This window comes from Oncorhynchus mykiss, chromosome 12, assembly GCF_057628025.1.
Source record: "Oncorhynchus mykiss isolate SJ-2025 chromosome 12, ASM5762802v1, whole genome shotgun sequence".
NCBI lineage: Eukaryota > Metazoa > Chordata > Actinopteri > Salmoniformes > Salmonidae > Oncorhynchus > Oncorhynchus mykiss.
The window spans coordinates 53820669-53843733 of NC_143033.1; the positions used below are offsets into that span (position 1 = coordinate 53820669).

At 42.6% G+C, this 23065-nt stretch overlaps 1 protein-coding gene across 2 annotated transcripts in view; it reads left to right on the plus strand.

Annotated features, from left to right (window-relative positions):
• Window positions 1-23065, plus strand: part of LOC110537768 (rho GTPase-activating protein 26) — a 124986-nt gene that overhangs the window by 816 nt on the left and 101105 nt on the right. The gene's annotated exons all lie outside the window — the stretch shown is intronic.

Consider the following 23065-nt stretch of genomic DNA (forward strand, 5'->3'; position numbering starts at 1 on the left):
AAAGGGAGTGTACACATGACATTAACACAGTTGCAACAATGTAGCACTTTATTGTGACGATGACTGCGCTACTGTGTTCGGCTAAATTACCAAACAATTATGAATGAAGACATTGCCCAATGTATTAGAGACCGATGTGTTAAATCTCTAATGATTTTACGTAGTTTACCCAAAATATTTTCACTAATAGCAAAGTGGATTTTAGATATAAAGTAGCACACAGTGCATTCAGAAAGTATTAAGAACCCCTGACTTTTTACACATTTTGTTATGTTACAGCCTTATTCTAAAATTGATTAAATCTTTTTTCCCCTCATTGATCTACACACAATACTCCATAATGACTAAGTGAAATCAGGTTTTTAGAAATGTTTGCAAATGTATTAAAAATATCAGAAATACCTTATTTACGTAAGTATTCAGACCTTTAATATGAGACTCAAAATAGAGCTCAGGTGCATCCTGCTTCCATTGATCATCCTTGAGATGTTTCTACAACTTGATTGGAGTCGACCTGTGTTAAATTCAATTGATTGGACATGATTTAGAAATACACACTTGTCTATATAAGGTCCCACAGTTGACAGTGCATGTCAGAGCAGAAACGAAACCATGAGGTTGAAGGAATTGTCTGTAGAGCTCTGAGACAGGATTGTGTCGAGGCACAGATATGGCGAAGGGTACCAAAAAATATCTGCAGCATTGAAGATCCCCAAGAGCACAGTGGCCTCCATCATTCTTAAATGGAAGAGGTTTGGAACCACCAATACTCTTTCTAGAGGTGGCTGACAAACTGAGCAATTGGGGGAGAAGGGCCTTGGTCAGGGAGGTGACCAAGAACCCAATGGTCACTCTGACAGAGCTCCAGAGTTCCTCTATGGATATGGTAGAACCTTCCAGAAGTACAACCATTTCTGCAGAAATCCACCAATCAGGCCTTTATGGTAGAGTGGTCAGACGGAAGCCACTCCTCAGTAAAAGGCACATGACAGCCCTCTTGGAGTTTGCCAAAAGGAACCTAAATGACTCTCAGACCATGAGAAACAAGATTCTCAGGTCTGATGAAACCAAGATTGAACTCTTTGACCTGAATGCCAAGCGTCACATCTGGAGGATACCTGGCACCATCCCTATGATGACGCATGGTGTTGGCAGCATCAGCATCAGCATCATGCTGTGAGGATGTTTTTCTGAGGCAGGGACTGGAAAACTAGTTAGGATTGAGGGAAAGATGAACGGAGCAAAGTACAGAGAGATTCTTGATGAAAACCTGCTCCAGAGAGCTCAGGACCTCAGATGGGGTGGAGAAATATCAAAACGAACTCTCAACCAATTATATTAATTTGGGGACAGGTCGATAAGCAAACATTTATGGCAATTTAGCTAGCTAGCTGGCTGTTGCTAGCTAATTTGTCCAGGGATATAAACATTGGTTTGTTATTTGACCTGAAATGCACAAGGTCCTCTACTCCGACAATTAATCCACAAATAAAAGGGTAAAACGGTTTGTTTTCTAGTAATCTCTCCTCTTTCAGGTTTCTTCTTCTTCTTTGGACCTTATATGGCAGTTGGAAACCAACTTTAAGGTGCATTACCACTACCGACTCGACTGGAGTGTGGACCTCAGTTCATCTTTCAATCACCCACGTGGGTATATGCTCCTAAAAACTAATGAGGAGATGGGAGAGGCGGGGCTTGCAGAGCATTAAGCATCACAAATAGAACCACATTCTATTTTAGAGCCGGTCCACACAGACAGGTGTGAGCAGTGTGAGTGCAATGATGAGAGTGTGAGTCCAATCTCGCAACCTTACAGTTAACTAGTCCAACGCTCTAACGACCTGCCTCTCTCTCGTTGCACTCCACAAGGAGACTGCCTGTTACGCGAATGCAGTAAGCCAAGGTAAATTGCTAGCTAGTATTAAACTTATCTTATAAAAAACAATCAATCATAATCACTAGTTAACTACACATGGTTGATGATATTACTAGATATGATCTAGCGTGTCCTGCGTTGCATATAATCTGACTGAGCATAGAAGCATACAAGTATCTAAGTATCTGACTGAGCGGTGGTAGGCAGAAGCAGGCGCGTAAACATTCATTCAAACAGCACTTTAGTGCGTTTTGCCAGCACCTCTTCGTTGTGCGTCAATCATTGCGCTGTTTATGACTTCAAGCCTATCAACTCCCGAGATGAGGCTGGTGTAACCGAAGTGAAATGGCTAGCTAGTTAGCGCGCGCTAATAGCGTTTCAAACGTCACTCGCTCTGAGCCTTCTAGTAGTTGTTCCCCTTGCTCTGCATGGGTAACGCTGCTTCAAGGGTGGCTGTTGTTGTTGTGTTGCTGGTTCGAGCCCAGGGAGGAGCGAGGAGAGGGATGGAAGCTATACTGTTACACTTGCAATACTAAAGTGCCTATAAGAACATCTAATAGTCAAAGGTTAATGAAATACAAATGGTTTAGGGGGAAATAGTCCTATAATTCCTATATTAACTACAACCTAAAACTTCTTACCTGGGAATATTGAAGACTCATGTTAAAAGGAACCACCAGCTTTCATATGTTCTCATGTTCTGAGCAAGGAACTTAAATGTTAGCTTTCTTACATAGCACATATTGCACTTTTAATTTCTTCTCCAACACTTTGTTTTTGCATTATTTAAACCAAATTGAACATGTTTCATTATTTACTTGAGGCTAAATTGATTTTATTGATGTATTATATTAAGTTAAAATAAGTGTTCATTCAGTATTGTTGTAATTGTCATTATTACAAATACATTTAAAAAAATCCGGCGATTAATCGGTATCGGCTTTTTTTGGTCCTCCAATAATCGGTATCGGTATCGGCGTTGAAAAATCATAATCGGTCGACCTCAGCCAAGACAACGCAGCAGTGGCTTCTGGACAAGGCTCTGAATGCCCTTGAGTGGCCCAGCCAGAGCCTGGACATGAACCCGATCGAACATCTCTGGAGAGACCTGAAAATAGCTGCGCGGCAACGCTCCCCATCCAACCTGACAGAGAGGATCTGCAGAGAAGAATGGGAGAAACTCCTCAAATACAGGTGTGCCATGCTTGTAGCGTCATACCCTAGAAGACTTGATGCCCTCTTCCAAAGGTGTTTCAACAAAGTACTGAGTAAAGGCTCTGAATACTTATAAAAATTAGATATTTTAGTTTACATTTCTAAAAATCAGTTTTTACTTTGTCATTATGGGGAATTGTGTATAGATTGATGAGGGGGGGGGGGGGGGGAACTATTAAAATCCATTTTAGAATACGGTTGTATGGTAACAAAATGTGTAAAAAGTCAGTGGGTCTGAATACTTTCCGAATTGGGTGTTTGTTTTATTTTATTTTACCTTTATTTAACTAGGCAAGTCAATGACGGCCTACCGAATGCACTGTGTATTGTGTATATATAAAGTGTGTATGGTAATGTGAAACATTTCCATTATCGGCCTGATCTTTTCCTGCAGAATACGGTTGTAAGATGAAGGACTTAGTCATTAAACATCATCAGTCAGTGTCGGTTCAGATAGTGGGGAGTAGAACACCGAGTGAGTTGACAGGTGCTTGCTGGTCAGAGTTGGGATTTGGAACAATCTCCAGCATCAAGCCTCAAACAAAAGTCCCATGTTCACAAGTCACCAGGCAGCTAGTGTGAAGTACAAGAGCTAGTCTTTACATTTAGCTACTCTTGCCTCATACAGTAACACACTGTTACCACACTACTATACATTACCTAAAGTTTCCACTCCACTGTAACTCATGATAGATGTTCAGAACCGGCCAATAAACTCCACGCTCTTCTGTACAGTCCACTGCCAGCTAACATTCACAGTCTGGACAGCTTTTGTCTATCAGGGACATCTAGAAGTCAAACAGATGATGACTCGTATTGACCCTACTCCCAGGTCAGAGGGGAACTGGGGTTAGGGATCGTCAACTATTGTAGCTACTGCTGGTTGTGTAGCCGCAGACACCACTGGCCATATAAAATGTGTTTTAATTGCATATTACATGGGAATAATGTAAGCCTATGTTACAGTTTTCACATTATTTTGAAGCGCTCTACTTTAGTGAGAATTGAATCCAGAATCACCTTGTTCTGGTTGCTAGCGGTGATTGCACAACAACAAGAACATGTTTGTTACCTCTAACATGCGTGTCACTACTCACCACAAGAGAAAGTAAACCATACGTTACACCTGGGGAGTGACTTTAGGCTACTATTCAACCCCATGTCACATCTGAAATATCAGTGTTATTTACCGCCTCCCCATCCTGTTGGTTGGAGTGTGGTTCCTGTGGGCCAGGCCTACAGTCAGTCACAGACTTCACAGAGCACCAACACCAGCTGTAGTCCACAACCAGCCAGCCACACCAGCCAGCCTCTGGTGCAAGATGGATGTTCTGTAAGCAAAGGGCAACCTGTCATTAGGGATCCAGGTGAAACGTCTTAAACCTGACCTTAAACATGACATTTCGTGAATCACTCAAATGAAACCAAATTAGGGTTTACTGGCGCTGTTCTGCAGATGGGAAGGCTACATATTTTGACATTAAATGTTGCCTGTTTTGAGTAAATGGGATAAAATGAAAACCAGGTTTTGTTTGAGTTTGCTTTGTGTAAAAGGAGTTTAACCCCTGCCATTGGTTCACCTACTGCGGTATGTCACTGTCACAATAACATAGCTCGAACACACAGGCATTTGCAATTTTAGTGTGAGGTCATCATCGTCTAGAATGGCAAAGTTGTCACAGGGGTTTTCTGAGGTGAAAAATGCTTCAGCCCCTTGAGTATTTTTACATGGCGATGACTGAGAAGCATATATCGATTTCCACACGGTTTAAAATCATTTAACAACAGACACAGCATTTCAGCGAGGAGAGGTGATATGAATGTCTCCTGTTGCAGGGTTTTTATGGGCTGTCTTCTAAAGGAGTCTTTCGTGAGTGTGAATCCAAGGCCTATGAAACATGAGTTTCCATGTATTCTGTCCTACAGTGGGTTGATGAAATGACACCAGATGGAGAATTAGGGAGTATGACTGAGTTTCCCCCTCAGAAACTCAGCAGGCTGTTTCTCATAGTTAACTGTTTATATTTTTCCACCTTACATAAGATGATGTCCTCTCACACTGTCGACGACTGGTATTATTAGGATCAGATGACCAAATGATACATTTTTAGGATTTTGTACTTACATAGTTATTGTAGTTACATAGTTATTACTGCAGTATTTGCTGTAGGTAGGTGTTACCTTTCTCACCTACACACTCTGTCCCACAAGGACGTACTTACGCTTGGTGCCTAATGGAACCCTATTCCCTATGTAGTGCACTACAGGTCCTATGGGACCTGGTCAAAAGTAGTGCACTGTAATAGGGGATAGGGTGCCAGTGTTTGTTTAGTTGACGCTGTTGTGAAGTGAATGCAAGCTAAGAGAAAGTGAAATGGTCTCTGCATTCTTTCACGTAGCTGTTAAACATCCAGGTTCAGCTATAGAAACAGGCCCCTATAAACAGAGGCTCTAAACAGTCTACTCCACTATGTTCCCCGGTAGAAGCATCTCCAACACTCTGAGAAGCAGAGTGAGAATCCCCAGGACAGAAGTTAGGCCTACCTCAAGAGGACTCCTGCTTGGAGGTCCCCCAGTGTGCTTTATGAGTGGTGATGATAGAGCTGGTAAATTACTATCTCTCTACTGTGGTGATGGATGAACCCAATGCAGCCACACAATGTGACTGTGACTAATATACACACACTACTGGCCCAGGAAGTCTCTTTCTCTGTAGGCCCTTTCAGAGGTGTGTGTGTACGTGTGCGTGTGCATGTGCGAGTGGGGGGCTCTTGCCTTTCAGAACAGAGTCACATTATCCCAGTTTGCCTGCGGGAAGGAGAGAGGAGTGGGTGGTGTCATGAGGAGTGGGGGGGTGTCATGAGGAGTGAGGGGTGTTGTGAGGAGTGGGGGGGGGGGGGGGGGTGTAGTGAGGAGTGGGGGCGTGTTGTGAGGGAGTGTAATGAGGAGTGGGGGGGTGTTTTGTGAGGAGTGAGGGGGTGTTGTGAGGAGTGGGGGGGTGTTGTGAGGAGTGGGGGTGTTGTGAGGGGGTGTAATGAGGAGTGGGGGGTGCTGTGAGGAGTGGGGGGTGTTGTGAGTAGTGGGGGGGGTGTCGTGAGGAGGGGGGGGGTCGCTAGGAGTGGGGGGGTGTCGTGAGGAGTGGGGGGTGTCATTGCGTCTCAGGGCATTCTACTGAATGCATCAAATGGGAACAAAGGACAAGAAATATGTGCGTGCACGTATGTGAGCGTAAGTGTGTGTGAGATAGGGGGAGAAATGGGGGCAGTGGGGGTTGGCATGGGCGGTATTCCTTAAGCAATGACGTAAAGGCGGGGAAATTAGGGCACCCACACCACACATCTATTATTGCCATTTCTTTGTCAGGGATGCTTCTCTGAGCCCTGAACCTACAGTGGCAGAGCTGCACTTATCACGTATGCTCAGACGGTCCAATCATGTGTTTGGGTTATTTTGGCTTTCTACCAAGATGAGCTAACACAATCCAGGTGGACACAGAGTTGATAAATATTTGAACTTTAGAAGCTTCATTTAGTTACATGCTTCATAATTGCATAGTCATTCAGCCACTCAGCAGTTTGTGTTCAGGCATATTCCGTCATGTGTTTCCACTCACAAAGACGTGAAACGTATTTCCATGGTATGCACCAGTCTAATTCTCTCTATAGGCTATATACATATAAATGTATGCACATGTTGGTTGTTTTTTCCACCACATTCCGCTTGCTGTTAATTTTTCTACAGGGTAGTGTTACTGAAATTGTAAACCATTAGCCTGCCCTGCAAACCTCCTGCCATGAATTCAGGCCTATTTTGTTTTGTACAGGTGGACTTCTTCCAAGCGGCCTTCACATAAATGTTGTGAGTGAAGCGTAGCTGGCCTCTCTCTATGTGCAGGAGAGCAGAAGTGCTGGAGGCACTATTGATGACCCAATGGCAATGTCAGTAGGGGATACACTTAAAGAGGACATATGAAGAGAGCGAAAGAGAGAGGATGAAAGGCAAAAGAAAAGGGGAATTGAAAACCATTAAGGCCTTTTTAGAAACATGAACATTTTCCATCTGGCGAAAGTATGCACAGAGGCTATGGTTTCTGAGCTGGTCTCCACTCTGGCCTCCTAACCGGGAAAGAGGAAGTGGGATTTACACATACGACGTGGAGTTTATTTTCAGGGCTCCCACTCTTGAAATAAGCCATTTCTAATGGCCTTTAGTTACATACAGAGCTGTGTGAATTCTTCACATAGTTTCTTCACACAAACACACACATACAGTTGAAGTCGGACGTTTACATACATTGAAGCAACATCTCAAGACATCAGTCAGGAAGTTAAAGCTTGGTCGCAAATGGGTCTTCCAAATTGACAATGGCCACAAGAATACTTCCACAGTTGTGGCAAAATTGCTTAAGGACAACAAAGTCAAGGTATTGGAGTGGCCATCACAAAGCCCTGACCTCAAGCCTATAGAAAATATGTGGGCAGAACTGAAAAAGTGTGTGCGAGCAAGGAGGCCTACAAACCTGACTCAGTTACACCGGCTCTGTCAGGAGGAATGGGCCAAAATTCACCCAACTTATTGTGGGAAGCTTGAGGAAGGCTACCCGAATCGTTTGACCCAAGTTAAACAATTTAAAGACAATGCTACCAAATATGAATTCAGTGTATGTACACTTCTTACCCACTGGGAATGTGATGAAAGAAATAAAAGCTGAAATAAATCATTCTCTCTACTATTATTCTGACATTTAACATTCTTATTATAAAGTGGTGATCCTAACTGACCTAAAACAGGGACTTTTTTAATAGGATTACATTTCAGGAATTGTGAAAAACTGAGTTTAAATGTATTTAGCTAAGGTGTATGTAAACCTCTGACTTAAACTGTAGACATTGGCTACACTGAATCATTCTCGCCCTAGCTACCCACTATCCTGGTTCTAGTCCTCCTTCAGCATTATGGCCTCTTACAGTAAGTCTGCTTTGAAAAATAGAACCAATAGAGAACGTGGACCAATAAAGAAAGACACGAGTGTGTGTTGTCACGGATCCCTCTGGAACTTTCATTGCGCACAATTGGCCCCTATTCCCACTGATTGTATTTGTATATATGTGCCGTTTGTTCACCATGGTACTGCCGATTATTGTTATTATGTCCGTTGGTGCGTGTCAGTGCCTGTGCTGTGTGTTTTTGTCACATGAGTTAACGCTGGAGAGACAAATTAGGTACCGGGAGAAAAACATTTAATAAAGAACGGACAAGGAACAAGACAGGAACAGCGTCAGCATACAAGAAAACAAAGACAAAAAACAATCAATGTAGAAGTGGGGAACAGAGCTGGGGAACTGACAAATATAGGGTAGGTAATAGGTGATGAGTGAGTCCAGGTGAGTTCAATCTCACTGATGTGCTTGACGAGGGAAGGAAGGTGTGCGTAATGAATGATAGGAGTGCGTGATGCAGGGCAGCTTGGCACGCTCAATCGCCAGTGGGTGGGGGGAGCGGCAGCAGACGTGACAGTTTTGGCCTTTCGTGCCCTTGTGGATTGCGCAGATGATTACGGGTCTTGTCTCGTGTGATAGTCATTATGCGCTAGGTTTATTTATTCGAGGTACTCCTTGCTCTTTTGTTTTGGTTTCAACCCTGTGTTTTTGTTACGTGTTTGTTTAGTCTTCGTCCCCGTACCTTTACACGGCACGCCGTAATTTGGGGCTTAATAAAAACTCCTATTACGCATTCCTGCGCCTGTCTCCCGAATCCATTCGTACCAACGTGACAGAATAATTGACCATTGAGGGAGACAGCGGGAATGGCCCATCTGATGCAGCGACTGGTCCGTCCCTGTCATGCACGTCAATCCAGAGCCTCCCAAACATGCTCAATGGGTGACATGTCTGGTGAGTATGTAGGCCATGGAAGAACTGGGACATTTTCAGCCTCCAGGAATTGTGTACGGATCCTTGCGACATGAGGACGTGCATTATTATGAATGGTATGACAATGGGCCTCAGTATCTTGTCCCTGTATCTCTGTGCATTCCAATTGCCATCGATAAAATGCAATTGTGTTCGTTGTCCGTAGCTTACAGCAAAAATTATATTTTTGTACATATGGAACATTTCTGGGATCTTGAGGCATGTGACCAACACTATACACGTTGTGTTTATATTTTTGTTCAGTATAGATGTACTGTGTTGCGTCCAGTTGTTGTGACACCAAGGGTAGGCAAGGGTCATTCAGGGGACTCTCCATAACATAAGCTGTGCTTTGTGTCATTTGGGTGTTTCTGTACTTTGTGCTTTGATACACATTGATTGGATCTGCTGACTTCCAACATTCTTTTTCTGTTGAAACATCATAAAAGGCTGGGGGAATAGAACAGTGCAGGTCAGGAACAGGAAAGTTCTGAAGGAGGAAGGCCTGTTTACAATCTCCTGGAGGTTATCTGATGGATAATGTGTGGTCATAAAGAAGGAACAAGGTTAAGATCTGAAACAGAACACATGGTTCAATCTGAATAGGTAGCAGTAAAGTATACTTGGTTTAGTCACTTTAAAGGCATTGCAATTGTTGTTTTGACGTTTAGAGCCAACCAAAACGGTTGTTACAACCTTATAATAGCCTAATGAATTGAATTGGCAACTGCCCTTGTTATTTCACTGTTCCATCTAATCTACTGTATGTATGGTGATCAGGCTGCCCTACCTCTGGCTCTCTGTCACCACATGCGCACACGCACACACACACAGCCTACTGTATAGTCATCATCAGGCTGTTCTACCTCTGGCTGTCTCAGGGATGTTTATTGTAGGAGTTGCTCTGAGGTATGACGTGGTGTAGGGCCTATAAAATACATTCAAATTTATTTTGCCTGATTTTGTTTAGTTTTTTTTTCAGAAATTCCATTTTCTTAGTTGTTTTACCAGGTTTCAGTTTTTTTCAGGTTTTCACTCTCAAAATCACACTTTGTTAACCGTAAAACAACCAAATGGAATGTTCTGTCCAGAACAATGTTTAAACCACATCAAGATAATTTTTTTTAGGTCTGGCAAAAATGGAAGAAATGTCAATTTTAGGGTAACAACCCTTTAATATAAGTGCACATCAGGAAGAGACCATTGTTTGCTTCAAGGGATTCCTTGGCATTTTGGCAATGAGGCCATTTTACCATTCATCTAACTCTGGGGAAGTAGATAAAGGGCATCATTGCCAAAATCACGAAGTATCCCTTTAAGTGGTGTTGCTGTAGCGCTCATGTGATTGCAGAGCTTGCAAAACAAATTGCCACCTTGGTTTGATGAAAATAATTTAAATATTATTCTGCCAGGTAGGCTACTTTGTAGCCACAATTTAATTGAGAAGGTTTTTAGGAAAGGCTTTCCATCTCCATCAAAAGAAAGTGATCATTTGCATTATCGCTAACGGCTACACAAATTATAGACATAAGCAAGCACCGTACACATAGACACAGACAGGGGCATTCCTGTGCCATTTCAGAAAGTTGCAATAAAACACAAGTCACTGATGCATTTTGTTCATGTCTTATATTCAGTGTCGGTAATACCGGCTGTTCTAGCTGGCTAACTAAATGCTAAACGAGCGCATTGCCAACATTTTATACGGTCTCTGAACTAAAGGATTTGCAGGACAGACAACCCAGCTCATAAAGTTATACAAGCAACAAAATGCTACTCACAGTTTGCTGCACGCACAAAACATATATTAGACAGCTAGGCTCTTGATTCATGAGGGGATTCTCTGCTGTTACCAAGCGAACCTTGATTTTGGAAGAAGATATCCACTTAGCTAGATAGCTAAGTAGCTATTAAATTAGCAAACCAAATGCACAACTGCAGAGCATTTAGCACATTTTAGATAGTTAACTTAATAGTTATAAGATATCTAGCTGGCAAACATTTAGTTGTGAATTCCATACTGTACCTAGATCACCTGGCGCATGCTGCACAACACACTCACAAGGCTCCGGTCACTCGTCGTTGTGCGCTTGTAAACAAACACCATGTGACAGGGGACTACCGGTAAGCTTCATAATGAACAATTACAGTGGCTTGCGAAAGTATTCACCCCTCTTGGCATTTTTTTTTTTTGGGGGGGGGGGGGTGTATCATTAGATTTACACAACATGCCTACCACTTTGAAGATACAACATTTTTTTTATTGTGAAACAAACAAGAAATAAGACAACAAAAAAAAACAGAAAACTTGATTGTGCATAACTATTCACCCCCCAAAAGTCAATACTTTGTAGAGCCACCTTTTGCAGCAATGACAGCTGCAAGTCTCTAAGGGTATGTCTCTATAAGCTTGGCACATCTAGCCACTGGGATTTTTTCCCATTCTTCAAGGCAAAACTGCTCCTGCTGCTTCAAGTTGGATGTGTTCTGCTGGTGTACAGCAATCTTTAAGTCATACCACAGATTCTCAATTGGATTGCGGTCTGGGCTTTGACTAGGCCATTCCAAGACATTTAAATGTTTTCCCTTAAACCACTTGAGTGTTGCTTTAACAGTATGCTTAGGGTCATTGTCCTGCTGGAAGGTGAACCTCCGTCCCAGTCTCAAATCTCTGGAAGACTGAAACAGGTTTCCCTCAAGAATTTGCCTGTGTTTAGCACCATCCATTGTTGGACAAATTGTGATAATGCCATGTTAATGTAAGAGCTGATTGAAAAGACCGCCTGAAATGTCAGCCTGTTTTGGTGGAATGGAGTTTTGGCCTGCCTGGTGACATCACCAGGTGGGACATTGGTTAATAAACCAATAAGAAAGCAAGTTCCAAACCTCTCCGTCAATAACAGCTAGTTTTCAGTTTTCCCTTCCCACTCAGACCACTTCCAGGCAGCCCTAGCAGAATTCTTGCTTGAGAATTTGCTCCTTACTAAGATGCTATTTTTGATAATTTTTGACAATTTTAATTGAAAATAATCACACTAAGGTACTTAATTGTTACCCAGAAATTATTTAATATTGAGATAAAAACGGCTTTATTGGACCGTCAAAAGGTATTAGAAATACATCAAAACACAATAATATTGAAGTAAAAACCCCTGCCAACTAATATCAATACTTACTTATATTTAGTTTTTGATAAATTATTTGCCTTTAATATGTTTAAGAAACATTGCCTTGTGCCTTGTAATTCCGTTACCAAAAACCCACATACAGTATCTTAAAGATATTTTCTAATTTCTCTCCCTCATGAGGAGGGAGGCTAATGAAAGTTCACATACAGTGGGGCAAAAAAGTATTTAGTCAGCCACCAATTGTGCAAGTTCTCCCACTTAAAAAGATGAGAGAGGCCTGTAATTTTCATCATAGGTACACTTCAACTATGACAGACAAAATGAGAAAAAAAATTCCAGAAAATCACATTGTAAGATTTTTAATGAATTTATTTGCAAATTATTATTATCTCAATACTTTGTTATATACCCTTTGTTGGCAATGACAGAGGTCAAGCGTTTTCTGTAAGTCTTCACAAAGTTTTCACACACTGTTGCTGGTATTTTGGCCCATTCCTCCATGCAGATCTCCTCTAGAGCAGTGATGTTTTGGGGCTGTTGCTGGGCAACACGGACTTTCAACTCCCTCCAAAGATTTTCTATGGGTTTGAGATCTAGAGACTGGCTAGGCCACTCTAGGACCTTGAAATGCTTCTTACGAAGCCACTCCTTCGTTACCCGGGCGGTGTGTTTGGGATCATTGTCATGCTGAAAGACCCAGCCACGTTTCATCTTCAATGCCCTTGCTGATGGAAGGAGGTTTTCACTCAAAATCTCACAATACATGGTCCCATTCATTCTTTCCTTTACACGGATCAGTCATCCTGGTCCCTTTGCAGAAAAACAGCCCCAAAGCATGATGTTTCCACCCCCATGCTTCACAGTAGGTATGGTGTTCTTTGGATGCAACTCAGCATTCTTTGTCCTCCAAACACGACGAGTTGAGTTTTTACCAAAAAGTTATATTTTGGTTTCATCTGACCATATGACATTCTCCCAATTTTCTTCTGGATCATCCAAATGCTCTCTAGCAAACTTCAGACGGGCCTGGACATGTACTGGCTTAAGCAGGGGGACACGTCTGGCACTGCAGGATTTGAGTCCCTGGCGGCGTAGTATGTTACTGATGGTAGGCTTTGTTACTTTGGTCCCAGCTCTCTGCAGGTCATTCACTAGGTCCCCCCGTGTGGTTCTGGGATTTTTGCTCACCGTTCTTGTGATCATTTTGACCCCACGAGGTGCGATCTTGCATGGAGCCCCAGATCGAGGGAGATTATCAGTGGTCTTGTATGTCTTCCATTTCCTAATAATTGCTCCCACAGTTGATTTCTTCAAACCAAGCTGCTTACCTATTGCAGATTCAGTCTTCCCAGCCTGGTGCAGGTTTACAATGTTGTTTCTGGTGTCCTTTGACAGCTCTTTGGTCTTGGCCATAGTGGAGTTTGGAGTGTGACTGTTTGAGGTTATGGACAGGTGTCTTTTATACTGATAACAAGTTCAAACAGGTGCCATTAATACAGGTAACAAGTGGAGGACAGAGGAGCCTCTTAAAGAAGATGTTACAGGAATGTGAGATCCAGAAATCTTGCTTGTTTGTAGGTGACCAAATACTTATTTTCCACCATAATAATTCATTAAAAATCCTACAATGTGATTTTCTGGATTTTTTTTCTCATTTTGTCTGTCATAGTTGAAGTGTACCTATGATGAAAATTACAGGCCTCTCTCATCTTTTTAAGTGGGAGAACTTGCACAATTGGTGGCTGACTAAATACTTTTTTGTCCCACTGTAACTAACAAGTAAAGGAAGACCTACCAAATAGTTTTTATTGATAACAATTTGGTTTTTGATTTATTAAAAGATAAAAAATGTGCCATTCTGTTACCAAATAGGTAACCAAATAGGTAACAGAATGACCAGAAAAAAAAATCTGTAACAGAATGACTGCAACTGAATTGGCTACAATGTGAAATCATATTATTCACAAACCACTGTTGGGTCACTTGCTAATTCCTGTATAGTACAGATCAGGGGCCTATGGAGTCATTCTGTTACCTTCATCCTGTTACCGGGTGTTAATCACTCGGTCAATCCACTTCACATAAAATAACCAAAATCGTTTTAAAAAAAACTCAAGATATCATATCATAGCTGACATCCCATTCTTTCAGCAGACATCTTAGAACTTTAATTCGGAGTAGATATTTAAGTTTTGGAAAAGTTCAGCACATAAAAAACTGAGGGCGATTTTTACTGTCATTCTGTTACCAAACTTCACATCTGCACTGTTGTTCGAGTAAATGTGTTTTTTGTCAAATGTTGAGTGGAAATTGTTAAAAGTAGTCGTTGTGTTTAAATTTGCAGTCAATGGTTTTTGTTTGAAATACTTTTAAAGAAAAATTCGGAATCTTAGCGTCATTCTGCCACCATGGAATTGCCATTCGTCTGCCACCAAGAAAACAAAAACTAACTAACATTGGTTAGTATAGCAAGTTGGGCTCAATTTCTCGCCATTCATCATCATCATCATCACATAGCCTTGCATTATGCTCCCCTCCATATTTTAAACTTTTTTATTGAACCTTTATTTATACAGGCTTTTCTCATTGAGAATACATCTCTTTTTCAAGAGAGACCTGGTCCTAAAGCAGCAGGGGTAACAAAGTTTCAGACAAAACAACTTACATACACTAACACAACGTTAAACAAAACAATAGACAGATGTAAGTACAACAATTACATATTACGTAAAAAACCCCCACAAATATCTTGACTAAAAAACCGCTGTCCTAAAGACAATTACACTCTTTTATGATATTTATATCGATCAAGTGTTTAAACTCCACCAACGCATTTTTAAATGCTCTGGAGAGAATTCCAGGACCACGGAGCTGAGTAACTAAAACTATTAAGATAGGCCTGAGGACAGGTGTACTGCCCCCTCCCTTCCTCCATCCTCTCCTCCCAAAACAAGGCTGGTGGCAGCGGCCTTTGGTCTGTGTGATTTCCCCTCTCCCACCTCTCCCCCTGTATGAATGGTGGTCATTGTGTAGGCAGGCCTTTTCACCCATTGCAGTCAGTGGGCTCTGTGTCTGCTCTGTCTGCTGAAGACAGGCTTATGTCTGCTGCTGTCCACTCCATGAGGGCCAGAGAGGGGGTGGATAGGAGAAGGCGGAGAGAGGGAGCAGAAAAGAAAGACTGAGGAAGGGAGAGAGACAGCAAGACAGTGTTCCACTCCACCCAGAGAAAGAGAGAGAGATGACAGACCCCAAGGTTTGGTGTCATGGCAGGCCAGCTTATGGTTTTCTCTCTCTCTCTCTCTCTCTCTCTCTCTCTCTCTGTCTCTCTGTCTGTCTCGTCTTGTGTTCCAAGTCTTGAATGTGAGGAAATCGAGGTTTCCCTCTTTCTATATCCTCCATCTGAAGCTTGCCTGTTTTTTTTATTGATGTTCTATCTAAGAGCCAGTAGCCATAAATACAGTAATAATTGTGATCCAGGAACAAGCCTTTTAATCGTTACTACTGGAATGTGTGTTCTTTTTACAACACAGAGGCAGGAGCAGTGCTGTGGTAATATGGAGCCAGACGTTCCCTGTCCCCTGTGCACTCTTACTCTTTCCCCCTGCTAATAATTGCATTCTTCGCCGAACACACAATTCTGCACGCTCACGCCACGGTTTGGTTTACACTCCACTAATAAATAACTCTTACCATCCCCTAAATACCTCTTTAGTTTAATAACTATAGAAATTGTATGTTGGGATGACTTTGTGAGAGTGGTGGTTGGTGACTGTAAAGTGGCTGAAGGGAGAAGTTGTGTTGATGTTGAATATTTTATTTTATTTATTGTATTTTTTACCCCTTTTTCTCCCTAATTTCGTGATATCCAATTGGTAGTTACAGTCTTGTCCCATCGCTGCAACTCCCGTGCGGACTCGGGAGAGGCGAAGGTCGAGAGCCACGTGTCCTCCGAAACACAGTACCCCGCCAAGCCGCACTGCTTTCCTGGAAGCCAGCCGCACCAATGTGTCGGAGGAAACACCCTTTCCCGCTGGCGACCGAAGTCAGCCTGCATTTGCCCGGCCGCCACAAGGAGTCGCTAGAGCGTGATGGGACAAGGGGATCCCAGCCGGCCAAACCCTCCCCTAACCCGTATGACGCTTGGCCAATTGTGCACCGCCTCATGGGTCTCCCGGTCATGGCCAGCTTCGACACAGCCCGGGATCGAACCACGAACTGTAGTGATGCCTCTAGCAATGGCCGCTAAACTTCCGACTTCAACTGTACCTACTATCAGCACTATCAGCAGATCAAGTCCGAGAACAGATCGATGGGTGGGTCGCTTGACCTTTCAGATATAGCCACACCCTTATTGTCTGAGTGTCACCACCAGGCACATACACTATCTGGAACAATAGAGGGACATCTGTAGTACAGTACTAGCCAAAAGTTTGGACACACCTACTCATTCCAGGGTTTTTCTTTATTTTTACTATTTTCTACATTGTAATAGTGATAATACCAAAACCATGAAATAACACATATGGAATCATGTAGTCACCAAAAAAGTGTTAAACATATCAAAATATATTTTATATTTGAGATTCTTCAAAGTAGCTACTCTTTTCCTTGATGACAGGTTTGCACACTCTTGGCATTCTTTCAACCAGCTTGGAATGCATTTAAATTCACAGGTGTGCCTTGTTAAAAATGTATTTGTGGAATTTCTTAATGCGTTTGAGCCAATCAGTTGTGTTGTGACAAGGTAGGGCTGGTATACAGAAGATAACCCTATTTGGTAACAGACAAAGTCCATATTATGGCAAGACCAACTCAAATAAGCAAAGAGAAACGACAGTCCATCATTACTTGAAGACACGAAGGTCAGTCAATGCGGAACATTTGAAGAACTTTGAAAGTTTCTTCAAGTGCAGTCGCAAAAACCTTCATGCGCTATAACGAAACTGTCTCTTATGAGGACCGCCACAGGAAAGGAAGACCCAGAGATATCTCTGCTGCAGAGGATAAGTTCATTAGAGATACCAGCCTCAGAAATTACAGCCCAAATAAATGCTTCACAGAGTTCAAGTAACAGACACAGCACAACATCAACTGTTCAGAGGAGACTGTGTGAATCAGGCCTTCATGGTCGAATTGCTGCAAAGAAACCACTTCTGAAGGACACCAATCAGAAGAAGAGACTTAGACCATTGGAAATCTGTCCTTTAGTCTGATGAGTCCAAATTTGAGATTTTTGTTTCCAGCCACTTTGTGAGACGCAGAGTAGGTGAATGGATGATCTCTGCATGTATGGTTCCCTCCTGGAAGCATGGAGGAGGAGGTGTGATGATGTGGGGGTGCTTTGCTGGTGGCACTGTCTGTGATTTATTTAGAATTCAAGGCACACTTAACCAGGATGGCTACCACAGCATTCTGCAGCTATTTGACCAAGGAGAGTGATAGAGTGCTGCATCAATCAACCGACCTCAACCTAATTGAGATGGCTTGGGATGAGTTGTACAGCAGAGTGAAGGAAAAGCAGCCAACAAGTTCTCAGCATATATGGGAACTCCTTCAAGACTGTTGGAAAAGCATGAAGCTGGTTGAGAGAATGCCAAGAGTGTGCAAAGCTGTCATCAAGGCAAAGGGTGGCTAATTTGAAGAATCTGAAATATAATTTGTTTTACACTTTTGATTTGTTTAACACTTTTTTGGTTAGTACATGATTCAATATGTGTTCTTTCATAGTTGTGATGTCTTCACTATTATTTTTACAATGTAGAAAATAGTACAAATGAAGAAAAACCCTTGAATGAGTAGGTGTGTCCAGTCTTTGACTGCCACTGCCAATGGGAAGTAAGATCCATGTCTGGTAATATGATAGCCATGACCATAATGTCATGTTAACTTGACTCCATCTGGTGAGAGGAGTATAACTGCAGCACATATCGCTTATCTTCATATCCACTGTTGCAGTTGTTTCAGCGGCATTCAGCTCACTCTTTTTTGTCAGAGACTCACTGTCAGAGTAACCTATGGAGATGGCATATGGCTTCCCACCAACACCCCACAACCTTCCATCCTTCCTCCCCACAGGAATCCACCGTAACACTTCATCCACCCTACCATCTTCCACCCTACTCCCTTTCTGCAGTCTTCCACACTACCACCTTCCAGGCTTCCACCCTCCCTCCCCTCCTTCACAGCCTTTGATGAATTACCAGATTTATCCGTCTTCCTCAACGCTGCTGCAGGTCATGCTGGGGTTATTTTCTCTCCCTGTGTGTGGGTGAGTGTGTGTGAGTGTGTGTGTGGGTGTTTGCGCACCACATCGGTTCTGGAGAGGGAAGAGCCGTCTCTGGCACTGCCTGGGTCAACTCGAACAAACACAAAACACTGACAGCTAGAGAGCGAGAGAGTGTGTGAGTGACTGTGTGTGTGAGCTTCCGGCCGTTTCCTCCAGCCAACTCCAAAAATAACCCCCCGCTAACAATATTTAATCCCCGGGCCGCCCTCTCTCTGCTGGGGTGAAGTGGGGAGGTGCAGGCAGGCCTAGGTATTGTTCAAATTCAGGCTTAGTGGGTAATCTGGGTGGGGGGGGGGGGGGGGGGCTAGCGGGAGCCTAGCATGGACTAGGGGATGTTGGATGGAGAGAGGGGTATGACAGTGGGGTGAGGAGGTTAGAGGCTGTCCTACATGGTAGACTGACTGATCCTGAACATCTCCTCTCTAACCGCCATGATAAACCTTTAATCTCTCACTCCGTCAAGACACAGATCACCTTCTAACGGTCCCTTCATCAACCCGGCCTGGGCCCAGATCAGATCTGTAGCCTAGTATGTGCTTTATCCTAAGCCATCTCCTCTGGCTATGGCTGTGATTGTTTTATGTCGTCTTTATTTAACTAGGCAAGTCAGTTAAGAACAAATTCTTATTTACAATGACAGCCTAGCAGGCAACAGTGGGTTAACTGCCTTGTTCGGGGGCAGACACATTTTTGACCTTGTCAGCTCGGGGATTCAATCCAGTAACCTTTCGGTTACTGGCCCAAAACTCTAACACCTGCCGCCCCATGTAGCATATGTTGGCTAAAGCACATACAGGTCTGGGACCGGGCTATGCTAATCCCTGTGTGTGTGACTGCTGGTTTCTGTAACCATTAGAATATCCCCTTTATCATTGACTGTGTCATCACCCTGTTTTTAATTAGGCCAGCGATACTGTTACACGACAGCAGGTCATGTTGAAGCAGCGAAGGCTCTGCAACGTTATAAGTTGTTGTGGACTTGTAACGTGAGGCTGAGGTCAAAGAGGGTTCATCTAGATTGCTGTGTGAAATGTATCTCCAGGCATGGATATAAATGTGTTTTTTTGCTCCAGGAGAAAACAGTGACCACTTTGATGATGTGATTGGGTTAGTGTCTTATAGAGAAGTCCTTTATCTAGATAAAGGACATCCAATCTAAATATAGGCAATTGAATAAACCAAGAAGTTAGATGTCTTATAGACTTTCTTGTTGTAACAATCTTGGTATAACAGTGGGGAAGATTGTGTAAAGTCAAGTGGTTTCCCACTATTGTTGGTGGAGATATGATCTGATGAAGGTCAACTGACCGAAAGCTCTGTCACGCCCTGACCATAGAGAGCCTTTTTATTCTCTATTTTGGTTAGGTCGGGGTGTGACTAGGGTGGGTAATCTAGGCTGTTTTATATCTATGTTGGCCTGGTATGGTTCCCAATCAGAGGCAGATGTTTATCGTTGTCTCTGTTTGGGGATCATATTTAGGCAGCCATTTCCCTTCTGTGTTTTGTGGGATCTTGTTTTGAGTTAGTGCATGTAGCACCGCTGATGTTACGGTTCGTTGTTTGTTTCCTTTTGTTTTGTAAGTTTCACTAAAATAAAGATGTGGAACTCAGAGCACACTGCGCCTTGGTCCATCTCTCCACACAGCTGTGACAAGCTCAGCTATATTAAGATGCATTTGCATCTGACTGGAAGTGTGCAGAGACTTTTTCCTGTTTCTCCAGTTTTGCCTTATGCCTCCAGCATCTTCACAAATCAGCTTTGGGTGTGCGGTGGATTCTGCCTATTGTCTACATTCCATGGTTTAAAAATCAACCTTGAAATGACTTGTCATGTGAGATAAATCAGATTTATGTGATTTGATTGTATAACTCTTGGCAGACATTGAACATATTTTATTACACCACTACTTTCATGATGTCTTTATATTGCCTTGTGACATGAATACCTCGTAAAGGCACATAAAAGCACCTTAATGGAACATTCTGGAACATTACTAGTCTGTGGTCAGGTCACCTCACATTTTATATGATGATATTATCTGTTTAGTTGTTTTTACAGTGAACGACTCTAGCCTGTCACTGACAGAATTTGGCCTCAGCTGACCATGACTTGCAACCCCTCCACCCACCCACATGAGATGCTGGCCCATGTTGACTCCAGTGCTGTTGTTTCAAGTTGGCTGGATGTCCTTTTGGGTGGTGAACCATTCTTGATACACATGGGAAACCGTTGAGCGTGAAAAACCCATCAGCGTTGCAGTTCTTGACACAAACCGGTGAGCCTGGCACCTACTACCAGTGGTGATTTTAGCATGTAAATCTTAGTTGGGAAAACAAAAAAAACATGTTTTTTTTATGCATGCCAGCAAAGCCACTACACAACAACAGTAAACAATGCATTAATTGCACTATAACGGTGACAAACGGTGCCCACAAACTGTTAGGGCCTTCATAAAGCTGTCCCAACAGCAGAGCTTTCTTTTCAGCACCATGGAGTGAATCCTTACCACTGCTACACCTGGCTGTCAGCTGAGCCTTGTTTGGCAGCAAAACAGTTCTTCAGCTTCATTTACTGCCTTAAAGCATCGTTGATATGGCTGACTTGCTTAAACAAATGTGGTTTCTACTGACAATTGAGATGTACAAACTATGGCATAAGGGGACGATGAGTGGATAAAAGGCAATCCGTAATTTCGATTAAGACATTAGTGAGCGAGCTAGGACGAATGTAGTCAACAAAACTATTTGTTGAGCACTTTGAAATGTACAGCGACAGAATTCAGAACATCAACCGTTAGTACCGTAATCTCCCTGTACACCAAGTCAGAACCGTAGGATAAATAAAGGCGGCATATAAGCAGACAATGAAGGCGCTTACATTATTCAATGATTACATTTCTCTAAAATAGGCTAAAGGCTACATGTTCACCACCAAGTCATAACAGTAGGCTAAGTTATGAGGGGGGGAAAGGGACCAAATTATCAGGGTGACGCACATGGGATAATAACAGCTTATTACACAACACTCACTTAGTATTACTTTCTTAGCTACAGTATACATATCTCCTAGGCATATTACATCATTTTTGCAGCAGCATGCAAGACATTTTTGGACTCACTTTGTTGTGCTGTGCTCACTTGAAACAGGAAGGTGGTGCAGCGGTCCTTCTTGTGGGCAAATTTTGTCATCAAACTTTGTCATTAAAGTCTGTCATTCTCTGGATTTATGGTGCTTTCAAGACAACTGGAAACTTGGGAAAAAACAAGGTCGGATCATGACGTCAGTGATCTTTAGGTTGGAGCTAGAGACCAGAGTTCCCGACTTGGAATTCCGAGTTGGATGACCGTTCAAAACGTATTTTCCCAGTTGAAGCTAATTTTTTTCTGAGTTCCCAGTTGTCTTGAACTCACTGAAGTCTGAGATTTCCCAGTTCCGAGTTTCCAGTTGTTTTGAATGCGGCAGAGGTCATTCTGGATTGACAGCATAGCCAATGTATTCAACCTTTTCTGGCCCATGGCATGTGAATGTTTATGCTTTTAAGCTTGGAAAAGAGACCCTTAAACCCAGAGTTGGACCACACACCTACTCCACTGAATAGCAGGCTAGTGATTGCTTTACAACACTTGCAGTTAGCCACTGATTCCTTCCAAACCACTCATTGTTGAATTTGCAATTTCCAACTTGTTTTCTAATGTTTATGGCCCGATGATGCACCAATACGTTTTATCTGTAATTTCTCTTCATATAACAAGGATTGAAAAGGATTTGCCAGTAGATTGTCAATGTGATTCATGACGATGACTGCTTGTCTAGCTTGCTAGCTAAGATTTTGAAAGTATGATGTTGACGTGATCAGTCCAATCAAAGCTACTGTAGATAGAACGTGATTGGACGTCATTTTATCTGTTGCCATTGACCTTGAGCCTTCTTGGATTGGCACTTATAATGTAACTCTATGGCAGCACCCAAGAGCCTTGAATTGTTTTGCTCTCCCCATAGATATGCAGTGACATAGTGTCCCCATGAGTGACAGAACTCAACTAGAGAATATTACAAAACCCTACGCTATGTAATTTCCGCTGGCTGCCCCACCACCACAGAAAGCACTGAGCTAGGCTGAAGCACCCGCAATTTGGAGCTGCCTTACTCAAGAAAGCATTAAAAGAGACCAAGTTTGTATGCAGCATTATTAACGCAATGATTTATTTTATTTTTTATTTTTTACATTGTTTGCAAATTGATATGAGACACGTATTAATGATAAAATAACATGCAACACAGGCAACAACAAAAAAGATAAACATACACAATCCTTGTCTCAATTGAGTCAAGGCTTAAAAATCCTTCTTTAACCAGTCTCCTCCCCTTCATCTACACTGATTGAAGTGGATATAGCAATTCACATCAATAAGGGATCATAGCTTTCATCTGGATTCACCTGGTCAGTCTATGTCATGGAAAGAGCGGGTGTCCTTAATGTTTTGTACACTCAGTATATAGGGTTGTACTTGTAGTGCAGAATAGAGGACATCTTTTTTGTGTTAGCACTTTAATGTATGTAGCCTTTTCTGAGAAGCTCCAGGTTCTGTAGGCCATCTGGGCAACTGTATGCCCTGTCCTCCTGTCATCCCTCTATCATCCTCCTCT